The sequence below is a fragment of the Cupressus sempervirens genome, chromosome 4, assembly GCF_028749045.1.
Source record: "Cupressus sempervirens isolate cs-2001-9-10 chromosome 4, ASM2874904v1, whole genome shotgun sequence".
Classification (NCBI taxonomy): domain Eukaryota; kingdom Viridiplantae; phylum Streptophyta; class Pinopsida; order Cupressales; family Cupressaceae; genus Cupressus; species Cupressus sempervirens.
The window spans coordinates 315,074,974-315,085,951 of NC_143121.1; the positions used below are offsets into that span (position 1 = coordinate 315,074,974).

At 34.0% G+C, this 10,978-nt stretch overlaps 1 pseudogene across 1 annotated transcript; it reads right to left on the reverse strand.

Annotated features, from left to right (window-relative positions):
* Window positions 1-1,027: 1,027 nt before the first annotated feature.
* LOC149561281 (beta-amyrin 28-monooxygenase-like) lies at window positions 1,028-3,251 on the reverse strand (annotated as a pseudogene). Its single transcript, XR_016363795.1, has 3 exons — window positions 2,085-3,251; window positions 1,516-1,703; window positions 1,028-1,429 (listed from the first exon to the last, which is right to left on the reverse strand). The product of XR_016363795.1 is annotated as a beta-amyrin 28-monooxygenase-like (transcript).
* Between the last annotated feature and the right edge of the window lie 7,727 nt (window positions 3,252-10,978).

Here is a 10,978-nt window from a genome sequence, read left to right on the forward strand (position 1 = left end):
CAAATATCCTAGGACATTTTATAAGAGGAGAACCCATCAACACCAATAGGTAAAAGATCAACAAGAGAAAATGAAGTTGTGTCAAGACTAGTTGGAGTCATTTTAAAATACAATATGTAATAGAGAAATGGTAGTTGTGTCATGACTAGTTGAAGTCATTCTTTTAATTCATCGCTTTACCAAAGAGAGAGATATAGATGATAGAATTTAAATATCTAGAAGGGATATTCAAACAAATCTTAGAAGTAAATATTTAAAATGGAAAGTTTTGAGAAAATAGCATAATCCAAAGATAACAAGAATAATAATGTTAATTACATTTCAAGTTGTTCTACAAGAAGCTATGCATTCACAATACAAATTAAAGTACAAGTCAAAAATAATTTCTAAATTATAATATGCTCAAAATTGATATCTATTATAAAATATATATTTTTGTCATTTTTAAAATTTATTCATATATTATAAGAATATTATATATTATTATATTTATACTTGAATGCGCCACTATTTTATCTCTATTTTAAAAAGTGAAAAAATATTTTATAAATATAATCAAATTATAAACCATAAATAATCCAAATAAATAATGACATGTTAAAAAACAAGACATCATGCATTACCTATAATTGCTTACTATAAGGTAATTATTACATCTATGTTAAAAATAGAGTTCATATAAAAATTCTTATTCAAAAATAAAAATATTATAAATAAAGTAAAATGAGGTGACTTCATGCATAGCCTATAATTCCTTACTATGAGGTAATTGATTATAGTCATGTTAAAAATGTTGCTGATCTCAAAAGTCTTATTCAAAAATAGAAATATTATAAATAAAGTAAAATGAGGCTAATATACAAATGGACATTTTATTTTGTCATGTACATATCAGCTAGTTCAGGGCCAATTTCCCCACCTATAAACATCAACTTGTTTACCCTATAATTGCTTACTATAAGACAATTGATTACATTCATGTTAAAAATATTGTTCATCTCAAAAGTCTTATTCATAAATAAATAAATTATAAATAAAGTGAAATGAGAATAAATATATAAAGACATTTTATTTTGTCATGTACATATCAACTAGTTCAGGGCCAATTTAACCCCACCTATAAACATGAACTTGTTTACCCTATTGGTTTTAGCATCAATGGCAAACCATGTTTGGGTTGAGGATTGAATGAGACGCTAATGGCTTCATTGGGCTCCATCAAATCCCAATCATATCTCAATAAAAAATGGTAGAGAAATATTTCCATTTCTATCTTTGCAAACTCATTTCCAGGGCATATTCTATTTCCCTGTCCAAAAGGGACATTGGAAAATGGCTTATGTGGCTCATTGAAACGTTCTGGACAAAACTCTTTTGGACTGTCAAAGTACTCCACGCTGTTGCTGGTTTGCCTAATAGAGTAATGAACCTGCAACTCATAAATATTAACATTCATAAATTTAGAGACTTATAAACTTTTTTACAAATAAAATATATAAATAAATAGATACACACCTTCCACCCCTTGGGAATTGTATAACCACCATAGACAATGTCTACTTTGGCTTGCTTGAATCCTCCAATCACAGGAGACACTATACGCATTCCTTCTGATATCACATTTTTTAAGTACTCTACATCTTTAATCTCATTCCATGTAAGAGGCTCTCCTACTTTCTTGCCATCTCTTAGCTTTTCACAGTCTGGATTCCCTCAAAAACAATATAGAATATGTGGTTATAAATGAAAGATTTTATATCAACCAATTTTTTGTCATATTAATTTACAATTTATTCAAAAACTCATTGGGAATATCAATAGTCACCGACTAAATGGTGTTAAATCATTCTTGTACAGATCTCAGTGCAGTCCTTATAATATCCAATCTTTGCAATTAACATCGCTTAATCTCTTAATTCTTCAAACAAGTTAGGAACAGTTAACTTCGCCAATCATTAACAGATCAATATCATGTTAAATTATTTTATTAGTTGAATTGAATTATTTTAATTTTTCCAATCACTCAAACCACACACTTCATTTCATTATCAAGATGGAAAAGGGTTCTGAGGAGATGGATGTACCTTTGCGAAGGCGTTGTAAGACGTGTGGCGAGAGACAGAGGTGCTTGAGAATTGTAGCCAAGGCGGAGGCAGTGGTATCATAACCGCCAGTGAGAAGGCCCATCAGATTGTCTGCAATCTCCTCGTCGCTCAAGCAACCCTCGCTCCCCGTCTCCACTTGCATCCTCAAAACCATGTCCAGAAAGTTCTCTTCATGTTCTTCCGTCTTGCTCAAATTGGTTTTGCGCAGACGGATAAGCTGAGCAATCTGAGCAACGAGGGCGGCGCGAGCGCGCTTGGCCTTGCCAAAGGCGGTCCAGGGAAGATCTAGAGGGTGAGAAAGAAGGCCCTCACTGAAATCGTGAAAGTGCCGCCTGAAGCTCTCCAACTCTTTTTCCCCGGCTTTTAACCCCATCAAATACTCCGCCGCCACACACAACGCCATTTCCCTCAGTTTTCCATGGGCGTGGATGACGTGGCCAGAACGCCAGTCCGAGTCCAGATGGTGCAGCACGAGCCTTTCAAACCGCGCAAAGGACCTTTTTAGGGTTTCGATCCCAAGCATGGAGTGTATAATCCGCCGCATCCTTTTGTGGTCGGCACCCTGGGAATTTCCCATGGCGTGCTCTCCAATCAGAACATTAATAGATTTGGGCCAGCTCGTTCTCAACAACTTGTTTTCATTGATCAGGGCAAACTTGTTTGCCTCCGCGCCCAACATGACGACTGTGGGTTTGCCCAGAATATGGGTTTTGAAAATCCCGCCGTGCTTCGCGTATCGCGCTTCGTACCACGCGTCCAGATCGAGCAGGTTGCGCCATGACCTCAGATAGTCGAGTGATTCTCCCATGTAAGGGAATCCAATCCTTCCTGGAGGTAAGGGAGGCATGTTTCTTGTAGCCTTCAGTCTGATGGCCGCCCACAGAATGGGAGCATAGAAAAAGCTAAGAACAATACAGACACTGTTGCAGCTGATTCCATGGAGATCCAGCTGCCGCTGCACGGAGTCCATAAAAAAGGCATCTTCCACAACAGAATCGTATATTTGGCTCGAAAATATAAGAAGTAATGAGCTTCAGTTCTGGTAAATTTACAGTCTTCAAGAGTGTTTATATGGCTCATTACCGGGGTTTGTGGTCAAGGTGTTGGAAGATATAATTGAGTGCACCCGGCTCTAGATGACTGGAGGGCGTGCACGGAATAATATAATGCTACGTGTTGGAACGGAACTCCAAAACACACGCAGGATGCTCTTTGGTACCATATGGGTCAGTGATTCCCATCGCCAAAGGACGAAAACATGGAAAATAACATTTTCGTCGTTTCCTTCTTAATAGATTAAAAGCTTCACTTTCGTGATTACAAAAGTATACTAGGGAAGTTGTGAATGGAGTTGTTCACTTGATACCTAAACTTATTGACTTAATGTCCAATTTTTTTGACCAGAGTGTACGAATACTTGTGACTTTAAAGTTGTTAGTACAATGCTAACTACATAAAAAAAAATTGAGCTGTTTTGGACAACACGGCAAAAATCATGCTGATGTGGCATCATAATAGGTGACATGGACTTGAAACCTTAGTTATAAGTAGGCAACTCGCCAAGTAAGTTGTTGTAAAAAATAAGAAGCTATTTGAAATTTTTACATAGGGTTTTGATAAGCGCAAAGTTAGGGTGTTCAAGTACTGGATCCTCTCCCCTAATTAACTATTTCTAAAACATCTATATTATGGGATCATATGGTAGATTTTTTTTTTTTAGTCCTTGCCCTTAAGGTAGGAGACTAAAGTTGTCGTGTGGCTTTTCTCTATTAATCTATTTCTTGAAAATCATGAAAACATAAAAAAGTTTCACTTATCTTATGGTCATTGTTAATGATTTCTTTTAAAATGATCTTTTTAATTTTAATTCTCATTTTGTGATTGGTTGTGCCATTTTTCCTAGTAGTCTTTTCATCTTTTTACTAAGAAAAATAGAAAAAAATGGCACATCTGACATATGTCTAGTGGAAATTTGTTGACATTCCAGCTGTCCAAATTAATATGCATTCGTGTTAGGTTGCATGTGAGTAGATTCTTGTAGATGAATTGGTGACTCATCTAAAGGCATGTCACAAGTTTGAATCCCCATTTATCTTGTTGTTGAATTTTAAGGAAGAAGAATTCATTGTTCTTTTGAGAATAGTCATGCAAGGTAAGGCAAATATGTTCTCTATTTTTAAAAATCTAGAATTATTAAGATAAATTTTGTTTTGTACCAGCAACTAGCATGGTGATTATCATTCTCAGATCTATACTGAGCCATCTTATTTTGCAAGTGTGAAGATGTCAAGACATTATTGGGAGATTTTTGACACTATTTTCATCAGCATTTTGTGAATCTTTATCCTTTGAAGCGTTGCAAATTTAGATTCATCCAAAGTCTTTTCATTAATATGATTTTTGGCATTGATATTGTTCAATATAGCACTTCTTCTTTGAAAATATGTTTCTTTTTGTGGCTTACAAGATAGTAGGGCACTCGGAGGGATTTTACTATGATTTTTGTAAATAATCTATATGATTCCTTTGATAAAATTACGAGGTATATACTATTCATCAATCTTTTGCAACCACCCTTCATCATCAAATCACTTTAACTTTTTGTGAATTTTGGCAGTACTAGTGAAAGCATCATAGCTATTAGGGTTTGCTGAGACATACCTTTTCTTATAAATGGTTTTTTGCCATGTTCCTTTGCTTCTTGAAAGAAGTCAATTGTAATGTCTTTAATTTTAAGAAGAATGATGTAATATAGTTACATACTTCTTTGTGCCCATATGTAGGTCACAAATTAACAAAAGAATTGCTTAGGTTGTAATACTCCCATGGTATCCCATGTCATTAAAGATCTGAATGAAACAATATATGGCTATGAATAGGTGATTCTCTTGTACCAAAGATTCGAAATAGGAGGAGGCATAGCGATTTATTATAATCAATGTTTCTAGGAAAATCCCCAAAGTTTTTTCTTTATCAGTTTTCCCCTATTTTGTCCTTGTCATTTTTTCTCTTTACAACAATTTCAGCCAAGTTTTTGTGATCCCTAAATTACTCATCATAACAAGTGTAAGTTTACGATTTTTGTATAGATTTCCATATTGAAATTTATTAAGCTACAAAAGATGCTAGGATGGCAACTGAGGGATATTGAGCTTCTTGGCAATGCTAGTACTTATTTTGGTTAATAAGAGTTTATAGTTAAAAAATTCATATCAATTTGACGGTCTAATGGGCACACGATCATATATAATTCATATGGTGGTTGATAATTTATTGCCATAGTGTTTAGAAAACTAAAAGGAACCATGTGGAAAAAACATCATTTTTTTAATACTTGTCCCCATGGTTCTTTTTGATGATGAAATGATTGCAAAGTATTTTTGTGGAAGTGTTCAATCTTCTTTCTATGTGCCTGCGCAACTCAAAAAATATTTTTTTTCTTTCTTTGTGACATGTGCATTTCTATAAGTGGATTCTCAAGGATTCAATGAAGTTATGAAGTAATAGAGTGAGAGATTCCAATTCAAGAGGGGAAAAAAATCATAGCTATCACTATCTCATAAGGATAGTAACAAATTAAATATTTTTCAATTTTACAAATCAAAAAAAATGATGTAAACAAAGAAAGTAGAATTAGGTTTACTATCATTGTCAACAAAACTAATTTGAATCGACCCTTTTGGAGAGAAGAGTTAGCATTTCTATCACCCGTGGATGCATGTGATAAATTTACCTCACATGGAAGAATCTTGAACCGTGTGATTTTCGATCGTTATGATCTGCAATGCCATATTCTATCATTGTAACTAAAAAATAGAATCCAATTAGAATAATGATGACAATAGTATTACGATCTCAACTACACTGAAGAAACCTCGGCAAGCATGTCTACAAAGTGTGTAAGACAAGAAGGAACACATGAAATGTTCTAGATGTTGCGCTTGAGTTGACCAGACTGGTAACACATACACCTTGAGATGTAGAAGTATAGATAAAACGCGTGGACGGTTCAACATATTATACGTGAGACAATGAAATTCTTCATAATATTCACCTATTTTATCTGGGCTTCTCCATCATGCATGTGTGTTATTAGGTGGAACGTTTAAAATAGTTCACGTCTGCTTGTCCCTTCCACATTTTGCACACATACATGTGCATCCATCGAAAAAAAATATTTATGACTTTACCATCAATTTTTAATCTATTTCGAAAGTAACTTCTAAGCTACCCATTCTTGTAAGAGAACGCTCAAATGGAATATACTTGATTAAAATTTTGACTACAAATTTAAGTGTGAAGCTTCTCTTTCCAATTACAATGTTCATGCAGATTCCTTCATTGTATGCTGAGGGCCATGGCATGCTGATGTATTTGATTTCAATGATTGACGGGGATTGGAAAATATTTGTTAACATTGTTATTTGACCTTTTAAGTTCTCACTAATATATTTGGGTCATCTTATAGGAAAATAATAGATCAAGATATTTGTTATTTTCACTTTAGGTTCCATATCTCTTTATGAAGAGGATCTAGGAGAATGCTCCTTGGTCCTTGTTTTTTTCGAATGTATCTTCTACAATAGGTCAGATTGTTTGAATAAAGATTCTCAGAAGATGTACATGACATATGAGCAGTAGGTAAATCCTTTATCTCCTTTTATTCAATATATTTGTTTTGTGTAATCTATTACTAGCATGCATTCTGACTCAAAGATTGAACAATTAAATCATGGAAAGGCAAAGAAGCTAGTCAAAGCTCACAAGTTTGGTTTGCAATTCTGGAAGCTCAGATAGAAATTTAGTTATCTAGGACAACCTAATAGTTGACAATTTCTCAAGAACTTAACTATTTTTTAAATTTATTTTCATTATTTTTAAAGCATTGATCTTGTTTTTAGCCATAGGATCATTGTAATAGAAAGACCAATTAATCATAAAAACCTTATGATGTAATAGAATCCACAGACCTTTTGTACCGGGATTGTCAAGTATGATAGTGCAATAGTAACCATAGTCTATGATTTGACATCTTGTTCCCTCCCAATATTTTTAAGAGAAAGGATGAATTGAATGATCTATTTCTTTTAGGTAGTTCCAGTTGAACCTTATCCTAGTCTTTTTTGGTAGAAGGGGATATTATAACTATACTTTGATTTTGATTAGCTAGGGAAGGTCACTTTCTTATTTCTATTTTTGAGAACATTAATTTTTCTTTGCTAGTTGATTATGTTTAACTTGCCCTATAGTTCTAAATAATGTATCTTTTAATATTTATAATATTGTAATAAATCACAACCATAGTTATTGTAGATTTTTAAAAAATTATTCATGTGAATAGGTATAACCTATGCTGTAAGCCAATGGCATTGGTGATTAAGGTATGGCTGATCTAGCTTCATCTAGAACATGGATGTAATCAAAATTTGTGAACATTTGAAGAACTAGTCTCAAGATGAATCACATGCATTTAGTCCATTGTCCACTACCATCATTGAGTAGATCATGTTCACTCCTATGCTTTGGGGCAAGACAAATTAGGAAGGTTTCAATACAAATGTGGACCATATCTCCCTTTTACATCCCCACCCAAGGTTAGGACTCCAACTACTAGTAGCTCTTGTTAAAAATAGGTCCTTTTTATTAATTTAAATATAAAGTTACATATTCATGAAAAGGGTTGGGAGAGATAAGGTCACCTCGTGAGAGTTCATACGGTCAAAGGGAAAATAGTTAACTATTCATTATCTATATATAGTAACCTTAGATTGTGAGAGTATTGTCAGGTGAAGAAGGATCACCACCATCATGGCCCCATACATCAATGAGGTTTGTCTAGGGCTCAAGTGGAGCCCACCCATCCACAACATCATCATTCTTCTCTTTATCTTTATCTCCCTCTGACATGGGAGACGAGATAGCCAAGTCTAGCTAGAGGAAGGACCACATAACCTAGATGAGTAGAAGGCCAAATAGGAGCTTGGGCAACACGGGGAGCAAGGAAAACCTTAGTGGCTAATATTTGTCAATTGGCTAATCTCACTCATCAAGGACCACAAATTTGGCTATTTATTTTTGTACTTTTAGGGTGGCCATGTTGCTTGCACTTTACAAAAGTTGGGTCCCATGCTTAGACTGATCACAAATAATAATACAAAAGTATTTGTGTTTTACCTATCACTTCGCCCATCAAATCTAATTTTTCCATGTTGTAAATTAAATATTTTTGCCTACAATTTTCAAGGCTTGTCTTATTCTAGAGACTTTCCATGAAACTTTTTATCCTTCATCACTTGGCCCAAAATAAATTGATTGGGGAATAATATATTTATTTTAGGAACTTTCTTTAAAAATTGGTATCCTTTTTTAAGTATGGCCCAAAATATGTTTTAGACCATTGATTTTGGATCATCTAACAATTATTATTAATCATGGTACTTCCCCCATATCATAATTAAATAATTTGGATGGAATTATTTATCTTTAAGTCTAAATTGCCTATTAGTGTCTAACACTCGATCATTTCCAAGGTAGCATTGGACGATCATTACTAGGATTGAACCATCTAGAGAAGGTCAAGATACGAAAGCACTTGTTTATTTGACAATAAATGCTAAACAAGTCAAAGGTTGTTGAGTACCCTAGTTGAGACTGAACAAGCATGTAAGCCAAGTAATTCAATTGAGACCAAGCAAGCAAAAAATTACTTATTGATAGGTGACAAAATATATTGAGTTTGTAGAAGCTGACTGATATCATGAAAGTTAGTTATGACCAAGCATCAGAAGATTCAAGTGCCAAGTAAACCAGTATTGACATATGAGTTTATAATTGTACAAAAACTTATATAAATCATTTTAGCCAACCTATACATGGCATTTAAGGATCATAGAGATAATTAATGAGGAGATTACATATTTTTCCAGATGGTATTAATCCCTTGGCAAGTAAAGTAACCAACTAGAAAATCATAAAGGAAAATGGAAAATGGATGAAATATGGATCATTGATCCTAATCTAGAATTTTCAAGGATTATCTATTTAAGAAGGGTTCCTACCCCAAGATCAATAGATGAATGAGTGGGAATAGAGGAGCCCATATGTGTATGGAAGTGAAGTGAAGGAGCAAGGTAAGTATAGAGAGAAGGAGTTCAGATAGTGCAACCACAATAATGAAGGACAAAAATAGATGACATAGTACAGGGCAGGAGAATCCCCAAAGGAGATGTCCTAGCCCCAAGCAAATATTCACACAATGAAAATAGAATAACAATGCAATATCTGATACTAATCACAACTCTTTATTCATAAAATAATTGTTTACATGCAATGTGTTGAGAGATAAGGCCTTCGCAGTTACATCCAAATACAATAGCAATTACAATAACAATTCTGCAAGATCTCTTAAGATCCAACCAAAATACTAGCTATTCTAGATCCACACTCTGGTAGAAAACTCCAAGATCTCAACTTGTGCTCACAAGCCACCAAGAAACCTCCTTGTTTCTAAATTGTAGCCACTAGCTCTTCTCCAACCTTATCCAAGATCCAAGTGTAAACTGGCTCACATACGATGCTCTGCCCACACACTCACAACTCCACCACAATCCAGCTCTAAACTACTTTACATTTGGTGCTCTATCCAGAAACTCAACAAAAATCACTCCTCGCTTCCTCCTCTCCAAGCTTCTAGTAAGAAGAGATCAAACCTTCAAGCTTGATTAGAAATGCTCATATGCCTTGCTTACATAGGCACTTACCACCCAAGATGTTACAAATACAACCAATGTGGGATAAAAGATAAATACAAATACCCTACAACAAATATTTAATTCCCACCCAAATACAACTAAGCACTACCATGTGGTCCAACAAATATTAAATTCATGATTTAATAAAATGTCCACAAACTTCTAGAATTCCACCTACACACCTCAATAAATGGAATGACAACCATTTTTATTTAATTTTCTATTTATGCCACCTATGCACCTTGAAAAAAGAAATTCCTTTTTCTTCCTTTTCTCATTTGATTATTATTTTTATTATTTCTACTTTAATTTTCATCACTTTCTCTCTACTCGATTTTTTTTTTTTTTAAATCCCATGGAAGATGCTCTTGCATCAATAAATGTATCAGATATGGAGATCAAATTGAGATTTTGAAGAGAAGAGATCTATAATCATCTTTTAGAGAAAACCAAAGGGTAAGGTACTAAATTAGTTTTAACAAGTTGAGTTGGGGAAAATCTCTTAATAAAGTGTTTCTTATTGTCCTATTTCAAATCTCCTAATAAAGTCCTTATTTTATTATAAGTGTAAAATCCTTTAATATGGTAAGACATAACAATCTTAAATGATTTTAACAAAGAAAACCCCTCACATGGTAGATCATATGAATTGTAACCCAAATAGCTTAACTTTGTTGTTGCAACAATGAATACTTGTGGGTTTCATCGGCACCCATGTTTTACCTTCATATTGAAGTGTTTCTAGATAACCAAAATCATTTTGTTCTGTATTGATGATTTTCATCGATGTTAGATAAATTTCATTTCAGCATTACATGTTTATGATTATATGCTATAAGTTTCGAGATATGAAATGGATTAGGTGTGAATTATTTAATCAATAAAACTAATGTAGATCCTTATTACCCCACCCCCCCCCCCCCCCCCCCCCGCCTCTAATTATCTTGTTTCCCATTAAGATTTCCAGCAGTTGGTATTAGATCCAAGTTCTCTTGTAAAATTCTAATAGCTTGAGAGGATTAGAACTTGAATATGGAGTAATACAAGATGGGAAAAATCATTGAGAAGTAGATGATTGAAATCCAGATCATGCTGCAATAACTTGAAGGATAAAAAGAAGAG